Source organism: Hyperolius riggenbachi, chromosome 9 (genome assembly GCF_040937935.1).
Source record: "Hyperolius riggenbachi isolate aHypRig1 chromosome 9, aHypRig1.pri, whole genome shotgun sequence".
Classification (NCBI taxonomy): domain Eukaryota; kingdom Metazoa; phylum Chordata; class Amphibia; order Anura; family Hyperoliidae; genus Hyperolius; species Hyperolius riggenbachi.
The window spans coordinates 158463695-158483310 of NC_090654.1; the positions used below are offsets into that span (position 1 = coordinate 158463695).

The 19616-nt window shown below is 47.5% G+C and overlaps 1 long non-coding RNA gene across 3 annotated transcripts in view; it reads left to right on the forward strand.

The window, feature by feature from the left end:
• The window catches only part of LOC137532761 (uncharacterized), a 40591-nt gene that overhangs the window by 18200 nt on the left and 2775 nt on the right, over nt 1–19616 (forward strand). For all 3 annotated transcript variants that reach the window (XR_011023987.1, XR_011023988.1, XR_011023986.1), the window contains one exon: nt 15603–15656. This is a non-coding gene — a long non-coding RNA (uncharacterized lncRNA). The remainder of the gene's footprint in view (nt 1–15602; nt 15657–19616) is intronic.

The window sequence follows — 19616 nt, forward strand, 5'->3', positions numbered from 1 at the left end:
GTCGGGCTCTTCTGCGCTCCAAGGCCCGTAACTTCTGCGTCCCACGCCGGCGCTCTGACGTCATCGGAAGTAGTTCTGCGCCTGCGCAGTAGAGCCCGGAGGACATCCGATGACGTCAGAGCGCCGGCGTGGGACGCAGAAGTTCCGGGCCTTGGAGCGCAGAAGAGCCCGACCTGGCAGCCGGCCAGGTCGGGTCGGCCACCGGAGACCACCGGGAGCCTGCGGAGCGGCGGCGAGGGCACCTCCTGCCTGCCACGGGCTGGAGGAAGCCCCAGGTAAGTGGAAATTGATTTTTATTTTTTACCCACCCTCCCTGAACCTTCCCTTTAAAGAGACACTGAAGCGAAAAAAAATATGATATAATGAATTGGTTGTGTACTATGAATAATTACTAGAAGATTAGCAGCAAAGAAAATATTCTCATATTTTTATTTTCAGGTATATAGTGTTTTTTCTAACATTGCATCACTCTATAATATGTGCAGATTACACAACACTCAGCATTCAAAATGAGTCTTTCAGAGCAGTCTGTGAAGTAATGACCTCTCCTCTAGCAGAGGAAAAGTAAACAGTTCAATTACAGTTGAGATAATAAGTCAGATAACATCCCTCTCCAAGACTAAGTTAGTCGGAGAGCTTAATAGCTTTTTTGCATAGAGATAACTGGAGTTTCTCAACTCTTCCTGCACTGGAAACAATTAGACTGATGTATCTGATCTTAATGTTTTTTTTTCTTAGCTGTACTACACATACAAATCATAATATCATTTTTTTTTCGCTTTAGTGTCTCTTTAAAGCCAATGGGGACCTCTACTCAAAAATAAACCAGATACTTGCCTAAGGAGAGGAAAGGCTCTGATTCCTAAAGAGCCTTCCCTCTCCTCTGCCGTTGCCCTTGGTGCAGCGCTGGCTCCCCCATTCAAATCCCCCGCCATGGGGGACTTTGGAAGCTTTCAGGAGCCGAGCCTCCCAAAGACAGGCGGCTGCATACTGCGCATGCGCGATAGAGGGCACTCACGCGTGCGCAGTATGGAGCAGCCTGTCTTCGGGAGTACTCGGGCTCCCGAAGACTTTCCGAAGTCACCTTCGCCGGCAAAAGAAGCAGTATTTGACCAATTTAGTCAAATACTGCTCCCGGGGACTGTGCAGCACTGCGGGCACCGGGATAGGAGAAGGAAGGCTCATTAGTACCTAGAGTCTTCCATCTCCTTAGGTAAGTATCTGGTTTCTTTTTTTTTTTTTTTTTTATGTAGCGGTTCCCATTAAGATGTGGCACCACCTGCCGTACTTATGGTGTTTGCTGCTCTCACTCCCCTTCAGGTATCCTGCTGAGTTACAGAGCTCAGGCCGGCAGTCCTGTTTGTCCCTTGCTCCTTCATTCCTTTCACAGCTGTTTGAGATTTGCAGTCCTGCGACTACTTCCGGGTCACAGTTATGTACTTTTTTTCGGGGATGTCTCCTAAAAGAGAAGCTTCCCTCTTTGTTGTCTGCGCTCCCACTACTGAGCAGGGACCACTGGGCCGTGCTCCTCTTCTGTGATTAGCATGGCCACATGAGCACGGAAGCACTTTCTTCATGCATGAGCAGCTCCAGCTTACTTTGCATATGCGGCCGTGATTGTGCTGCTACTGCATGGCCACGCTGATGCCAGAAGAGGAGCACGGCCCCAACAAGATTGGCGACTATCTGTCGGCAATCTTCCGAGGGTCCACGCTCTGCTAGGGGGACCACAGAATGCAGAGGGAAGCCTCAATAACTAAGTATCTCTTTTTGTACTTCAGCTTGGGTACACTTTAAGGTTGCGGCATCTGTGGATGCAGTACAGTAGTTGCTTGTTCAATGATTCTCCATAAAATGCCGCACAGGGCAAGTTGGGCTGATGCGTTGGTCACGGACCCCTTTCTTAAAACCAAATTGGTCAGCCTAATTTTCTCTGTGCAGCACCCTGGGAGAAGCATAGAAAAAGTAACTATGGGATGCACAGACACCGCAACCTCCAGTCACTGGAAGTACATTGCAACAACTCGGAAATAGCCGGGTTGTGCATTCCTATTGTTGTACAGTAAGACCCCCAGTACTTGGCACAGATGGGGATTGCCCGATGTATCTGGATACATGTGCTTGTCAGTTGCTTAAACCGGCGCTGGAATAACACTAATGCAAAGAGGCTTGTTGGCACTACAGTTTAGATGCAGAGCCAAAATAGGGGTGTCGCTTGAAACACCACTCCTATCCCACCAGCGTGCTCTGGCCTGGTGTAGTAGATATTATTGCAGAGGAAGAGATGGAGAAGCAAAAGCCGGCACTGCTGTTAGTTGTTCTTTAATTGTTTGCTTCATAAGTTACTTTATACACAAAACGAGGATAAAAATTGAACATACCATGGGGAGTGGTGTGTTGCATGGCGGTGGGTGCTGGGTGAAGGCAACTTCATCCAGCACCCACCGCCGCGCAACACGCCACTCCTTATGGGATGTTCATTTTTATCCACATTTTGTGTAAGAAGTAACTCTAGAATAACACTAACCTCCTCCTGGAGCAGAAGAAACAGGTTGTCTGTTGGGTGCCATTTGCTATACATCCTGCAACTCCCAGCAGCTTTTTCGGAGTCGTCCTTGTACAGCTCCCTGCGTGTCGTGACACACCAGGAGCCGTGGATGGATGCCGGAAAGCCGCTGGGAGCTGCAGGATGTGTAGCAGATGCCACCTGGACGATCGGTGGTTGTTTATACTCTGAAAACCCTTAATGTTCCATCCCCGTTATCTCCCTCAAGCATGGCGGTTAGTTTAGCTTTCATGATGCCTGAGTTCCAATTTTGATTTCTTTATATTGGAATCAACCAATTTTTAATACAAGTTACCCAGCACTATTTTTTGCTACATTTCTGTTGATTAATGGTGGAGGAGGTGGGAACCTCTACATTTTAAGTTGACAGCAGGGTTGAAAAAAACATTTGTGCATGTTATGCCAGAGCACCACCTACGAATAAATATACATTTCTGTCATTTGATAATTTTCTGTAATCGACAGGGAAACATTCGAGAAGGCTGAATATTGAGATTGCAGTTTTTTTTTTCTCTACAAATGTATTATTCAGTGGCATATTCATACTAGCTATGTTAGTCTGGAGTTGATAATGTATTCAGTGTTGAGGATGTATCGCAAAAATCTCATCGGAGAACCACATGTTTTTTTTTCTTTTCTTGGTCTGCAAAAATTTACTGGTTGAGCAACTTAATCTATTGCAGCCAGAGAATGAGCTTGTTTTAAAACAAACTCTGTGAGATGATTATACAAAAATGTGCATGTAATAGTGGTTTGCAAAAGTATTAGGCCCCCTTGAAGTTTTCCACATTTTACCACATTACTGCCACAAACATGAATCCATTTTATTGGAATTCCACGTGAAAGACCAATACAAAGTGGTGTACACGTGAGAAGTGATACACGTGAGAAGTGAAACACGTGGTGTACACGTGAGAAGTGAAAATCATACATGATTCCAAACATTTTTTACAAATCAATACCTGCAAAGTGGGTTGTGTGTAATTATTCGACCCTCTTTTAGTCTGAGTGCAGTCAGTTGCCCATAGACATTGCCTGTCAGTGCAAATCAGAATCAGTTTTATTTCGCCAAATACAGCAAGCTGTAGTCGGAATTATTTGTGGTATACGTGGCATAGACGACGTAGGCAGACATACAACACATACAAGTTATAAAAATGCAGTAGACAAATAAAATGCTGTTAAGGGCCCGAGACCATATTCGGATAGGAACTAGGCAGGCAGCGCCCGGGGCCGGCTGACCCGGCAGTTAGAACTGCAGGCTGGGCCGGGGGAGGTTGGGAGTTCAGTGACCGGACAGCTTGGGGGAAGAAGGTATTCTTCCGCCTGGTGGTTTTGGATGGAATAGTCCTATAGCGACGTCCCAGTGGGAGGAGCTTGAAGTAGAAGCTGCCAGGGTGGGAGGGGTCACGGGAGATCATGGAGGCCCTCTTCCTCAACCTAGCGGAGTGGAGGAGATCAAGAGGCGGAAGCATAGACCCGATTATTCTCTCTGCGTCAGTTATGACTCCCTGCAGTTTCTGTTTGTCGCTGGCCGTTGCGCCCCCGTACCAGACAATGACTGAGGAGCAGAGGATAGATTCTGTAGTGGCAGTATAGAAGCTGGTCAGCAGTTCCTTGGGCATGCCGAATCTCTTCAGTTGGCACAGGAAGAACAACCTCTGCTGGGATTTCTTCTGAATTTTGGTGGTGTTGTGCTCTCATTTCAGGTTGTTGAGTCGTGCCGAGGAACCGGACCGATGACACAGTAGAGACTTCTGTTCCTCCAATGATGACCGGACGGGGGGGGGGGGGATTCCTCCTGAAATCTACCACCAGTTCAACAGTCTTTGCTGTGTTGAGAACTAGGTTGTTGTCTCTGCACTAGTTGTCTATTCTCTCGACCTCGCTACGATATTCCTGCTCCCCGTTGCTTCCAATTAGGCCAATGATGGTGGTGTTGTCTGCGAATTTTGACTTTCGCAGAGTCAGCGTATGAGATGCAGTAGGGGTGACAGAACACAGCCTTGTGGAGCCCCGGTGTTGGTGGTACGTACGCTGGAGTAGTAGTTGCCAAGCTTCACCTGTTGCGTTCTGTCTGTCAGGAAGTCCTTGATCCATGCTCGGAGAGTAGGATCAACTCCAAGTTGCGTCAGGTTGGTGATCAGGATGTCTGGGCAGAGCGTATTGAACGCCGAGCTGAAGTCTAGGAACAGGATCCTGACGTAGGAGGCCGGGCTGTCCAGGTACTCAGTGATGTATGCCATGCTGACATTGATGGCATCCTCCACGGATCTGTTTGCCCTATATGCAAATTAGAGCGGGTCTAAAAGGGCGTCCGTGGACCCCTTCAGGTGGGCAAGGACCAACCGCTCGAGGAGCTTCATGATGTTAGAGGTTAGGGCCACTGGTCGGAAGTTATTGTGCTCGGTACTGCCTGTTTTTTTCGGAACTGGTACAATTATAGACCTCTTTAGGCAGGAGGGGACTGTACCGTCAGATAGTGACTGCCTGAAAAGGGAGGTGAGAACAGGGGCTAGCTGATCGGCGCAGGTTTGCAGGCAAGTAGACGACACACCGTCCAGGCCGGAAGATTTCCTGGGGTTCAGCTTCCGGAGGTGCCGGAGTACATCCGATTCCAGAACAACGCTAGGAGCCAGGGCGCCGAGTTCGCCAGAGGGAGGGGTCGATGCTGGATGACCCACGGGCTGGTTGTGGTGTTGCTCAAACCTACAGCAGAACTCATTGAGCTCCTCCGCCAGTCGTTGGCTGGGGGTCGCCGATTGGGATGCTGGTTTTAAATTCGTGGCTGCTCTCAGGCCTTTCCATACCTCCCGTGTGTTGGTAGACTGGAGGCAGAGCCCCAGCTTCTTGGCATAGGCCCTCTTTGCCGCTCGCAATTCTTTTTTCAGAGTGAGCCTGGCCTCTCTAAATTCCTCTGGAGAGCCAGACCTGTGCGCTTCCTCTTTGTGTTTCCGAAGTCGGCGAAGCTTGTCGTTGAACCACGGCTTGTTGTTGGGGTAGACTCTGAAGGACTTGGATGGAATACATGCTTCTTCACAGAAGCTAATGTAGGAGGTGATCTTCTCGGCCCATTCATCGAGGGTGGGTGCCTCCAGAGTTCCCCAGTCGGTGGTTTCAAAGCAAGCTTGGAGCTCCAGTTTGGCATCTGCTGTCCACTTTTTAATAGTTTTGGTGACGGGCTTTGATGTCTCCAGGAACCTTCTGTAGGTGGGGATCAGGTGTATTGTGTTGTGGACAGAGTTTCCCAGGGGGCCTCCTTGAATGGCCTTATAAGCGTTCTTGTGGACCATGTAACAGTGGTCCAGGGTGTTACAGTTCCTGGTAGGGCAGATGATGTGCTGCTTGTAGAGGGGCCTCACGTGCCGAAGGTTTGCCTTATTGAAGTCGCCCAAGATGATGAAAAGGGCCTCAGGGAGAGCCGTTTCCCACCGCGAGATACAGTCGTTGAGTACTTGCAGGGCAGTCTTTGTGCATGCGTCAGGAGGAATGTAGACCCCAATGAGGACAAGGGAAGAGAACTCCCTCGGGGAGTACCGAGGCCTGCAGTTTATGGCAAGGAGCTCAACATCTGGGGTGCAGGCCTTGTGGAGAGTGGTGGTGTTGGAGCACCAGGAGGTGTTTATGTAAAAGCAGATACCTCCGCCTCTCGTTTTCTCCAAGAGGGCTGCATCACGGTCTGCTCTTTGGAGGTCGTAGCCAGGTACCTGTAGGGAGTTGTCAGGGATGCTGTCGCACAGCCAGGTCTCGGTAAAACAGAGAACAGGGGTGTTCTTGCTGATCTGGGGTTTGCTGCCGAGTAGGAGCAGCTCATCCAGTTTTTTTTTTTGGGGGGGGGGGGGGGGGAGTGAGCAGACGTTTGCTAGTAGGATGGCGGGGACAGGGGAGATAAGGCCTTTCCTTTTGACTAATCAACAACAAATCCTGAACTCAGGTATACATAACAAAGTGTCCCTCTATACTGAATCTACGATAAAATTTAACTTTTATTACTCAATTAAAAAGTTGTCTGACAATATACATACTCTAGAAGTATTGCAAGGCCTACTCTGTCAGTAATAACGGGTCACTAAGTAGCCCAGGCCCTATTGCAATACCAATAAATATAAAATCACACAACCCCCACCACACAACCCGACATGTTTCACTTCTAAATGAAGCTTTTAAGGGAAAAGTGACATTAAAGTGCAATTAGTGATAAGGTGTAAAGTTACATCATAAAACAAGTATAGAGTATGGCCCATACTTGCCTGCTCTTCAGCAGGGACAGGGAAGCTGGCTAAAAAAGCTTCCTCAGAGGCAAAGATTGGGGTTACCAATCTTTGCCTCTGAGGAAGCTTTTTTAGCGAAACAGCTGTCAGGCATCCCCTCACCCCCACTGTACCCCGCGTGTCAGTACACCGTGGATTAAAAGGTATTTCTATTTTTTTCAACTGTGCCTCCATTTTTTTCTTCATTGTCAATTGCTCAAGTGTATGTTCTGGAGAGCACGTTGATTATGGAGTACGCAATCCGGTGAATCCAGTGCCCACCCACCCACATCTGGTGCCAGTCTGTCTCTCCCTTATGCAAGGTTATCAGTGGCACAGGTAAATGGGAGGGAGCGGGCAGTACAGCGAGTGCTAAGGCACACAAGGTGGTGTGTAGCAGGCACAGATGGCATGGAGCAGGCACAGATGACATGGAGCAGGCACAACACAGCACAGTCTATTTCAGTCAGACAGAGGATGGGGGGGGACGAGCGTCAGAAGCTCACCCAGGGCAGAACTCACCGAGGAGAGGCTTGTGGCATGGAGTCCTCCAGGCGGGCGATGTGCTGTCCCGGAGGCCAGGTTGATGGTGTGCAGGCCGGTAGAGCGGAGTCCTTCCCTTCCCCTCATAGGCGGGATGCAGCCCCCGAGTCGCTGGTGTGCAGGTCGGCCCACGTGGTCGCTGGTGTGCAGGCCGGCCCGCGTGGTCGCTGGTGTGCAGGCCGGCCCGCGTGGATGCAGGCCACGCGGGTGGGGGGGGGGGGCGGGGGCGTTCCCGCAGATGGATGGGGAGCAGGCCAAGGAGGTGTTTGTCTGTCCGGGAGGCAGCCAAGGGCGGCCAACAGGATGCCGGGGCCGCAGAGCAGTGTCGGGATCTGGAAGCTGGCAGTGCTGCGACAGTCCGGGAGCCAGAGTGAGCTGGGGATGCGGCCTTTGGGAGCGCAGCAGGTTTCCGGTGCAGCGGCAGGCTATGTGGGCAGACACCGAGGAGCAGCGGACACGTTGCAGGAGGCTGGGGGTACCGACAGCCAGGATCCGGAGTGTAGCAGCCGGGAGATCCACTGGGTGCAGCGAACGGGCTGTGTCCGGGAGCCGCCGGGAGTCAGGAAGGAGCCGCCGAGTGTCGAGAGCAGGGGCGCAGGAGGTACCCGGTGCAGTGGGAGGCTATGTGGGCAACCAGAGAAGCAGCGGACAGGTAACAGGAGGCTGGGGGTACCGACATCCTGGATCCGGGGAGTTGCAGCCGGGAGACACTGGGTGCAGACCGGGAGCCGCCGTGTGTCCAGGAGGCAGGAGCGGCAACAGGTACCAGGAGAGCCTGTGGCTAAAAAACTGCTAAACTAAAACGTAACTAAAAAGTATCTAAAAACATCTAACATTGTCGGAGCCATGTGACCGAGGCGACCTGCGTGGGCGCCATCATAGATAGATCAGGCCTGTGGAGTCGGTACAAAAATCTTCCGAATCCAACTCCGACTCCTCAGTTTCTGAAACCACGACTCCGGGTACCCAAAATTGCTCAGACTCCGACTCCTTAGCCTAATACTTAACAGGGCTGTGGATTTTGTACAAAAATCATGCGACTTCGACTCTCGACTCCAACTCCTCAGTTTATGAAACCACGACTCCGGGTGCCCGAATTTCCTCCGACTCCACAGCACTGGTACAAATACAGCTGCTCTGTGACGGCCTCAGAGGTTGTCTTAAGAGAGTCTTGGGAGCAACAACACCATGAAGTCCAAAGAACACACCAGACAGGTCAGACAGAGATAAAGTTACTGAGAAATTTAAAGCGGGCTTAGGCTACAAAAAGATTTCCAAAGCCTTGAACATCCCACGGAGCACTGTTCAAGCGATCATTCAGAAATGTAAGGAGTATGACACAACTGTAAAGCTACCAAGACAAGGCCGTCCACCTAAATTTACAGGCCAAACAAGGAGAGCACTGATCAGAAATGTAGTCAAGAGGTCCATGGTGACTCTGAACGAGCTGCAGAGAACTATACCTCAGGTGGGGGAATCTGTCCATAGGACAACTATTAGTCGTGCACTGCATAAAGTTAGCCTTTATGGAAGAGTGGCAAGACGAAAGCCATTGTTAACAGAAAAGCATAAGTCCTGTTTGCAGTTTGTCACAAGCCATGTGGGGGACACAGCAAACGTGGAAGAAGGGGCTCTGGTCAGATGAGACCAAAATTGAACTTTTTGGCCAAAATGCGTGGCGGAAAACGAACACTGCACATCACTCAGGACACACCATCCCCTCTGCCAAATATGGTGGTGGCAGCATCATGTTCTGGGGGTGCTTCTCTTCAGCAGGGACAGGGAAGCTGGTCAAAGTTGATAAGATGGATGGAGCCAAATACAGGGCAATCTTGGAGAAAACCTCTTGGAGTTTGCAAAAGACTTGAGACTGGGGCGGAGGTTCACCTTCCAGCAGGACAACGACCCTAAACATAAAGCCAGGGCAACAATGGAATGGTTTAAAACAAAACATCCATGTGTTAGAATGGCCCAGTGAAGTCCAGATGTAAATCCAATCGAGAATCTGTGGCAAGATCTGAAAACTACTGTTCACAAACGCTGTCCATCTAATCTGACTGAGCTGGAGCTGTTTTGCAAAGAATGGGCAAGGATTTCAGTCTCTAGATGTGCAAAGCTGGTAGAGACCTACCCTAGCAAACGGTGGTTCTACAAAGTATTGGCTCAGGGGGCTGAATGATTACGCACACCCCACTTTGCAGTTATTGATTTGTAAAAAAATGTTTGGAATCATGTATGATTTTCGTTCCACTTCTCACGTGTACACCACTTTGTATTGGTCTTTCACGTGGAATTCCAATAAAATTGATTCATGCGTATTTCAGGTGAACTTCAAGTCCGCTCTCCTCTCACTGGCACCTCCAACCTGGCTCCACTTGTTCCTCAAAAAGACATTCATAACATTGCGTAAAACTGTAGCTTTAAATGTTCCAATCATCCATGCAACAGTGAGTGCACCTTTGCAACGTGAGTGCTCCCCACTGCGTGTGCCCGTGCTGCAACCACAACCGAATTATTTAGGAGAAATTCCTGCTCACCGGATATCTATGCTGCCCCGTCACAGACCAGCAGTTAATCGCATAGATGCCACAACTCCAGTTGTTCGATCAGCAGATATTCCAAATATGATTCCGCCTTGGATATACCTCAAAAGCAAGAAAACAAGGCCAATGTACATAGCGTGAATCTGTCACAATTCACAGTCCCTTTAACCTCTACTCCGTGAAAAAGTGCATACACCCTCTACACAGTGAGCCACCCTCCACATTCAGTGCCCGTGCTTGAAGCTTCCACCAACCAACAAATACCCCTAACCGCTCACCAGATGGGTTGCTGACCTCACATGGACCAGCAATCAGTGCTTTGGTATCTGTACAGGGGTTACAGTCCAAACGTATCATGATGCCTACCCTATACCTCACACTAACCCTGCTCCACCTTTGCCTAACATTAGACACCCACCTTCCCCACCTAGGGCTTACATTAACCGCTTCCGGGCAGCGGTGATTGAATCTACGCCCTGTTTTGATGCTGATATACCTGCCAGGGCGTAGATTTCACATCATCACCAACGCTCGTTCTAGCCGCTCTCGTCACTCCCGCTGCGCTCTCCCTGCTGCCGCTCATTCTTTCTGCCGACTCTGACAGCAGAGATCTGTGAGCTGGTCAGGAGCTGATTTCATGGGCTTCACGACCCTGTCATCAATGTAACCAACTACCATTGGCTTACATAGTTTACACAGTCAGGAGCCAATGAAATGGCATCTGACTGGTTCACAGAGCTCTGCCATCATAGAGACGGCAGTGTGGACAGCCTGAGGTGACGGGTGAGTGGGCGTGTGTGCGTTTATTCAGTGGTTTCTGGTACCAGCGGTCTCTGGTCCTTAAAGGGGGCAGAGACCGCTAGTACTGAGGTGGTTAATGAGTGCTGTTCTGAAACTGCAATTCTTTCATCTTGTTAGTTTAGTCCCAGGTAATTTACCTGTAGAAATAGCAGTCACATGACCACTGTCATCTTGGTTCAAGTGAAGAGGAAAGCTGCATCCTTAAAACATGCATATGTGCCCCCGCACTGCACGGCTGGCAATTGTGGTTTCTGTTTATTGACCTGATGAAGCAGGCTGTGTCCCGTGAAACGCATTGTCTACAGTTTAACCCCTTAACCTCCTTGCCGGTTATCCCGAGCTCAGCTCGGGGTAACCCACCGCGGTGGATTGCTCTGGCCCTGCTGGACCGATTTGCATAATTTTTTTTGGTTTTTGTTACATGCAGCTAGCACTTTGCTAGCTGCGTGTAACATCCGATCGCCGCCACGCCGCCCCACCTCCAGACCCCTTGCGCAGCCTGGCCAATAAGTGCCACGCAGCGCTGAGGGGTGGATCGGGACTCCGTCTGACGTCAATGACGTCAGTCCAATCGTCGCCATGGCAACAAGGGAAGCCCATACAGGAAATACCGTTCAGAACGGGATTTCCTGTTTGGTATTTGCGCCGGAGGGGATCGGAAGGGAGGGGGGAAGCATGTAGCTAGCACTAGGCTAGCTACATGTTTAAAAAAAAAAAAAAGCCTCCCGTGCGCAGCAAATAATTAGAACGGCAGGGAGGTTAATTTGAATAGACTCCTTTTTCCACCGATGTGAGTCTTCTGATGAGGTAAGATGCCTCCTTTTTTTTTTTTTTCTTTATTTTCATATATTGGCTTTTTGATAAGTTTTAAGGGCGCCTCCACCGATTTGCCTCCGTATCCCCTCCTCTTTGAGGTGCCACTATACTACTGGGGAGACCGTCCACCAGTATATAGGACCACAGGAGGAGAGCGACCACCTGGTCCCTGAGTGTTCCAGAACACCAAGCAGAATTTGTTTTTCCCCGCACCTGCCTTTGTGTGTATTCATTACCCACATCATTATATAATCCACTTGTTCTAACGATACTACAACATAAGGGCGCCTGGTCTCATCCTTTTCCTAGGCCTAAGACGTTCTCCTCAATAGTGTGGTGATCGTCAAGGACCTTCCCAGAAAGTAGTTATGGGGTGAGGGCACCTTAATGCCTTTGACATTTTTTTCAAGGCACCCCTGGGCATAAACTACCGAAATGCTTTTATAACCTTCATTAGGCAGCATCCTCCCTACCCCCCAAGTGGCTAGTGATGCTTATTAGGCCACATTCCTCCTTCAAGTAGTTAGTGATACCCCACCCCCCTAAACAGCATCACATATCCCACTGACCTTCCCATTGAAAATCAATGTGCATTTGCATTACCTGATGACAATGGGGCTGCATGCTGAGGCACCCCTGGGAAAGTGCTCAAGGCACAGTAGGTTGCCAGGGCACCCAGTTTGAGAACCCCTGCCATAAACCCTGAACAAGCATGCAGATTAATTATGTGCTCTGATTGAAGTCTGATTGGATTAGCCCCATGCTTTTTTCAGGTGTTTGATTCAGGGCTGAGAAACACCAGAAAAGCTCCCCAAATGATAGAGGTTTCAAAAGCCCTTCCCAATGTAATGCTATGGGTGTTTTTTACAAAACTTCATTGCTCCAGTGTGCATAGACACATAGGATAACATTAGCAGGAGGTTTCAAAAACTCAAAACGCTCAGAAAAACTCCTCTGGTGTGCACCAGGCCTCAGACACTTGCAGCCAAAGAGTTCAGCAGGATGCTTAAAAGGAAATAAATATGGAAGCCTCACTTTGGGTTCCCTTTAAATATAATGGAATGGTAAGGAAAATGTAGCAAGCAAAACTTTCATCTGCCATGCTGTATCATATTGCAGTGGTATGAATAAGCACTGGTGTAATGAAGAAGTCTGTCAGACTTTGTTGAAAAGTACAACATAATTTGGCAATGCCATCAAGTGTGAGCAGGACCTTAAAGCATACTTGAAGTGGGGGATATAGAGACTGACCTATTACTTTGTAAACAACTCAAATATCCCGGCTGTCTTGCTTATCCTCTCCTGCTAATACTTTTAGCCATACACACTGAAAAGCATACAGATCATATGTTTCTGACTGGATTAGCTGCCTGCTTGCTTCTAGTGGGTGATTGAGCTTTGGCTTACCGCACCTCCCATGGCCCGGCGTCTCCTTCCGATCATCCATAAGTGGCCCTGTTCTAAAGCCCTGGTAGGCGCAGTAGGTCCCTGGGAGTATGCATGCACATGTGATCAGCTGCGTCTTCCCTATGTCATGTGACTGCGTGCGCCGGCTACGGATTCCTACGGTAATGCGCAGGGCCACCTGCGCTGACCAGGTCTTTAGATCAGGGTTGTTTACCGATGATCAGAAGGAGACGCCAGGACACACGCGCGCGTCCATTTATGATATTTAGAACGAAGGTATCCTTTTAGCTGTAAAACAAAGCAGAAGTAATGACCTTTGAACTTTCCTACAATAAAACCTAGCTTTTCTAAATTAATTCATTTCTCTCTCTCTCTCTCTCTCTCTCTCTCTCTCTCTCTCTCTCTCTCTCTCTCTCTCTCTCTCTCTCTCTCTTTAAGCTCATCAGAAACTAGGACTAACTTTGACTAAGTTGGTTGACTAGCTCAGAGAGCGTACGAGAGGAATCGGCGCGGGAGACTTGGGCGCAGGATACAGCTGGTATATGGCTGATCCTGCTGCTGCACAAGTCCCGGCCGTGTTAAATACTATTCACCCTCCAGGCCGCCATGGATGGTGGGGAATGAAATAATTTGTCTTCCAGCAATTGCTGGAAGCCGAATTGTGTTTTAAAACTAACTTCAGCTAAGTCTTCTGACGTCGCCGAAGTTACTCCTTGTGCGCCCAAGTCTCCTGCGCTGGATTCACGGTGTTCGCTCAAAGAAGCTCTTTTGCATAGATAACAATTTAAGTTTTTTTTAAAGGAAACTTGTAATGTTTAAGAAAAAAAAAAGTGTACGGTCCTGGGGCTTCTACCGGCCCCCCTCAGATGTCCTGTGCTCGCGTCGGTGGGGGGAGGGAGGGGGGAACATTCCTCCGGTTCGATTCCGCTCAGTTTCACTTTGTGAGTCGGCAGGCCAGAGACTGGAGGATCCTTTGGTAACGTTGCGGGCACAAGAAGGCTCCCCCCAAGTCTTCAGGTGCGCTTTAACTCTCTGCCACCAGTAGTAGCAGAAGGAAGTGCCTGTGTCATCATATGGGGCAACAAATTGGGGGAGTGAGATACCCTGGTGTCTGGTCACCCTCCCAACCTCCCCACAGAGATTGGCACCAGCCAAAAGCGTGACTGGTATTTTTCACTGGTTGCTGTGGTGATCGTCTCACTCCTCTAACTTTTGTGTCCGCATGTATAGGTTTATGCTTAATGATGTCATCAAGCTGGGACACGGTATATGCAGACACAAGAGGCGCGACACTAGTACAAGCCAGGGGAAGAGCCAATCGCCACAGGAGGGGTAAGAAATACATACAGCCACACACTTTAACTGCTGATTGCAGCAAAGTATCTAACCTGAAGTGAGTTTCCTCACTTCAAAATTTCTTCAAACTTGATACGTTAGGGCTATTGCCACTGCACAGTTTTTAGTTTAACAGTGTATATATTTATTTCATTAATATAAACACTTATTTAGTCTATGTATTGGACATCATTTTATATTTGTTGTTAAATGTTTGCTTGTGCACACGTGAGTATTGAGAGCAAAATAAAAAAAGAATAAGACATTTCATATCTGTATCACAGATCTCTGAATTTATTTTAAGTTCAAATGTTAGTGCTTTGAGTCTTGTGTCCAATGAAGTCAGAATAGACAAGAAACCTTCTCTTCTTGGCTAACCTGTTTTACACCCCTCAGCACCCAGTCGAGCTGCTGAACACCATACTATACTCCAAAGAACCCTAGCCATTCATGTGACAGATTGTCCTGCGTATGGTGCCTTCTATGTTCAGCTCAGCCAGTGACGTACATTGACTCATTTAAGTGATCCAGCATCGTCAGGTTTTTACCAGCCTTTTCTGGATGACATGCCTCACATACACACAAATACCGTTATGCTTCAGCCGGGGAAAATTTTCCTGTGAGCGAAACGAGCAAAAATGCCAAAAGCGTTCTTGGATCATTACAGGCTTTTGTTATGTCATTGTCTCCCTGCTGAATATTTTTCGCAGTTTCCAGCGACCGAAGACTGATCTTTACAGGCCTGATGCCAGCGTCTTTAAGCGGCTTCAGATTTTTGTCCCAGTGCCATCTTTTTTTTTTTTTTTTTTCCCTCCTAGTTTTATCTGTATTTTGGGCATTTTGGACCGACTGCCGGTACCCATCTGTAAGCTGGAATACTAAAAAAAAAATGCATTAGATTAGGTTTTGACGATGGGCATAGAAGCTAGTGAAAGGCTGTCTGGGATATATGCCAAGCGCTGGCAGAATACTAAATGACCGATTCTGTATTAATGTATTGTCAATAGACCATCTCTGTCTTAAAGGAGATGGTCCTAGTGGAGAGCAGGTAGTCCCGTAATGCTTGTTTTTTTGGGTTTTTTTTGGGTTTTTTTGTGCTTTAAAAAATATATATAATTTTTCCTTCCTTTTCTGATATGGGGTTGTCCTTGTTTTCAGATGGTCTTGATCAGTGTGGGCACTTGCAAGTCATTAGCATTCAGTGAAGGTGCCTGATGTAGTCGTTAGTGGGCTTTGTTCAGAAATGTCTCTTGTCTTTTTTGTAGATAGCAGTTGTTACAGAATTTAGACATATTTGTATCTAAAGATTAACAAATCACTGTTATATTTTTGTCATTCCAGCATCGGCATCAGTCTCACTGTCTCATTTGTAGGATGACACATGCACATTTTGTGGCAAGTATTATGTTTATATTTATAAATATGTGTAATGTTTGTATGCATGTTTAGGACTATTATTTTATAATTTAGCACATTTTATAAGTTTCAGCTTTACTTTAGACTGAACTTTTTTTTTTACCTTTCAAATGTAGATGTCATCTGTAGTCTCGCAGTCTTGGTAGTTATGTGAAAAGCTCATTTTCTATCAAACTCAGCTGATGATAATGTTGATCTGATCTGGCAGTCTTCTACTGCCATAACCTATTAAATTGGGTAGTCTATTGATAAAATGTTAGTAAAATTCCATGCAATGGGGTAGGATCAGTGGCCCATAGTGTTGCCCTGCATCTAGCCGTTGCAACCCTTGCATTTTAATCTCAAAAGATTTCAGCTGAAATCTATTGGGAGTGAACATGCTGTGTAGAGAAGGACTATGACCATGTTATAAGGACATTAGATTTAATCTCTGAACAGTCAGAGACCTGAATTGCAGTACTCCGTTAAGTGTTTTTAGTAGACATTTCATATTTGTCATTAAATGTTTGCTTGTGAGCAAATGCCTGCAACTGATGAGCAACTCCACCGCTCCCACTATGTGGCTTATAGATTCTTCTCCAAAGCATGTGTGGTTGAGGGGGCTGGGCACATTTATCTGTTACAGGGCTCAGTATACAATTGGCAGAATTTAGAATCCAGTGGGCTGATCTAGATTTAAATAAGTATAGTACACTGTAGCAAACATACACCACTCGGCACTCAGTACTTTTTCTTGAGGGAGGGCAGAAAGACAGCCTGCATGAATCCCTTAAATCTTCACCTCTGCGCTCTTATATGGCACCATGTACATAAAAGCAAAGGAACGTGCAACCGGTATAGTAACTTGGAAAAAAGTCTCAATACATATGGTACATCAAAGCCAGCCGGGCAACTGTATCCTTGTTCCGCTTCCTTGTTTATTGCATTATAACATCATGATGTCAAACATATAGCATGCATAAATACATTCTTGATGCGTCAAACCTGTTGCGGGTGTCTGCGCTGAGGTGTATCAGGGTGTGGGTGACCAGGGTGGGGGGACTGGCAACGCCGTTTCGCGCCTGACTGGCGCTTGTTCACGTGCTCGTTTGCCTGTGTTCAAAGAAGCGCCGTGCGGCTTCCTGTATATGTCTTTGGAAGCCGCACCCTGGGCGCCTACAATTGGTAGTGGAGCTGGTGTCACTAGGGGTCGGGGGTGAGAGGGGCGGGGCCGCGCCGACCAGCGGCGAAAAGTGATGATGCGCTGCGTCAGCATGAAAAGCGTAGGCAGCGTTCTGGTTGCTGTGGCAACAAATACATGTGTTCAAAGCAGCTTACGTGCAGTGCAAGTAAAATAACATGTGCATTATTAACAACATTGTTGAAACATTTTCCATTCAGTGTAAACATATTAAAGTGCTCTGTGCTTAAACAACATGAGTGCATAAAGGGAACTTCTACCAACATTGTGATGCAAAAATGTAAGCATACTTATGACATAAAACAGAAATCATTTTGTTATGATCATGTTCACTTGTTACCCACTAAATTACAATTACCTCTTTATTTCTAAATGTAATAAAACCTCTGTAAAAAACTCCAAACCCCTATTTTTTTTTAAAAAAGACTGGGATGGTACTGCCTATTCTGCGGGAGATCTTGGGGGTATATCATCCTCCACACTTTTCTGGGCGTTCACATCCATTGCTTAGAATCCTCGGCAGGCACACATTAGTTTTACCTGCTTGGATCTAAGATCTTACTTAACAGGAGGAGGGGTACATAAAAGTTCCATGGGATAAAAGAAAATATTCCCATGGGGTACACACTTGCATCCTGCATTGTGTAACTAGTGCGGCTACAGGGTCAACCTCCCCTACAGTCCCATACAGTTCCAAAAGAAGCACCAGTGTACGAAAGTCAAGTGTACCAGATCCTCGTTGTGTGTCAAAACTGCAATCTGGGTATCCCATGTAAATATTATAGATGGAACGTGTGCTAAAGTTGTAGGGGCCAAGGTGGGGATCCACCCCCTACCCCGATCAATTCTATAGCATACTGAAAAGGGTCCATTTATTAATGTATCCAAAGTGCTTATTGCACAAGTTTATTCACTTATGGGTCCTGTGTACTAGAACTTGCAAGCTATTAACCCAGATTCGTTATGGCACCATCGAGGATGTCAGTTGGAAAAAAGACAAGAGGAGAAAAAGGGAGAAGAGGCATGAATTAGACAAGCCCCTCCCTCTCTCTTCCTCAACTGTTCTGGACTCCTTATGTTCGGGTTCTAGATAGCACATACCCTCTTGTTCGGGTCCTAGACAGCACATACCCTCTTTTGCCTTCAATGGCATGTTCTGAACCCCGATTTTCCTGGGACTGGAAACTGTAGTTTGTCTAGCCATTGGCTCATGCCCTCCTGAGTCCGCGATATGCATTTATGCTGCGGGCCAGGCAGGTACATTTCTCCTTTTCTTGTTTTTTCTGGTGAGGGACCCTGGTGTCTGGGTCTTAGCGGGCACAATTTCCTCCTCCCGCTTCCACTGGCTTGCTTCTATCCCTGACACCTTGGGACCCTAAAACTTTGGTTCGGGCATGCCACTGGCCCCCGCTCCCCTGAATGCGCGACCTCTTCTCCCTTTTTCTCCTCTTGTCTTTTTTCCAACTGACATCCTCGATGGTGCCATAACGAATCTGGGTTAATAGCTTGCAAGTCCTAGTACACAGGACCCATAAGTGAATAAACTTGTGCAATAAGCACTTTGTATACATTAATAAATGGACCCTTTTTAGTATGCTATAGAATTGATCGGGGTAGGGGGGTGGATCCCCACTTTGGCCCCTACAACTTTAGCACACGTTCCATCTATAATATTTACATGGGATACCCAGATTGCAGTTTTGACACACAACGAGGATCTGGTACACTTGACTTTCGTACACTGGTGCTTCTTTTGGAACTGTATGGGACTGTAGGGGAGGTTGACCCTGTAGCCGCACTAGTTACACAATGCAGGATGCAAGTGTGTACCCCATGGGAATATTTTCTTTTATCCCATGGAACTTTTATGTACCCCTCCTCCTGTTAAGTAAGATCTTAGATCCAAGCAGGTAAAACTAATGTGTGCCTGCCGAGGATTCTAAGCAATGGATGTGAACGCCCAGAAAAGTGTGGAGGATGATATACCCCCAAGATCTCCCGCAGAATAGGCAGTACCATCCCAGTCTTTTTTTAAAAAATAGGGGTTTGGAGTTTTTTATAGAGGTTTTATTACATTTAGAAATAAAGAGGTAATTGTAATTTAGTGGGTAACAAGTGAACATGATCATAACAAAATGATTTCTGTTTTATGTCATAAGTATGCTTACATTTTTGCATCACAATGTTGGTAGAAGTTCCCCTTTATGCACTCATGTTGTTTAAGCACAGAGCACTTTAATATGTTTACACTGAATGGAAAAAAAATGTTTCAACAATGTTGTTAATAATGCACATGTTATTTTACTTGCACTGCACGTAAGCTGCTTTGAACACATGTATTTGTTGCCACAGCAACCAGAACGCTGCCTACGCTTTTCATGCTGACGCAGCGCATCATCACTTTTCGCCGCTGGTCGGCGCGGCCCCGCCCCTCTCACCCCCGACCCCTAGTGACACCAGCTCCACTAACCAATTGTAGGCGCCCAGGGTGCGGCTTCCAAAGACATATACAGGAAGCCGCACGGCGCTTCTTTGAACACAGGCAAACGAGCACGTGAACAAGCGCCAGTCAGGCGCGAAACGGCGTTGTGCAGTCCCCCCACCCTGGTCACCCACACCCTGATACACCTCAGCGCAGACACCCGCAACAGGTTTGACGCATCAAGAATGTATTTATGCATGCTATATGTTTGACATCATGATGTTCTAATGCAATAAACAAGGAAGCGGAACAAGGATACAGTTGCCCGGCTGGCTTT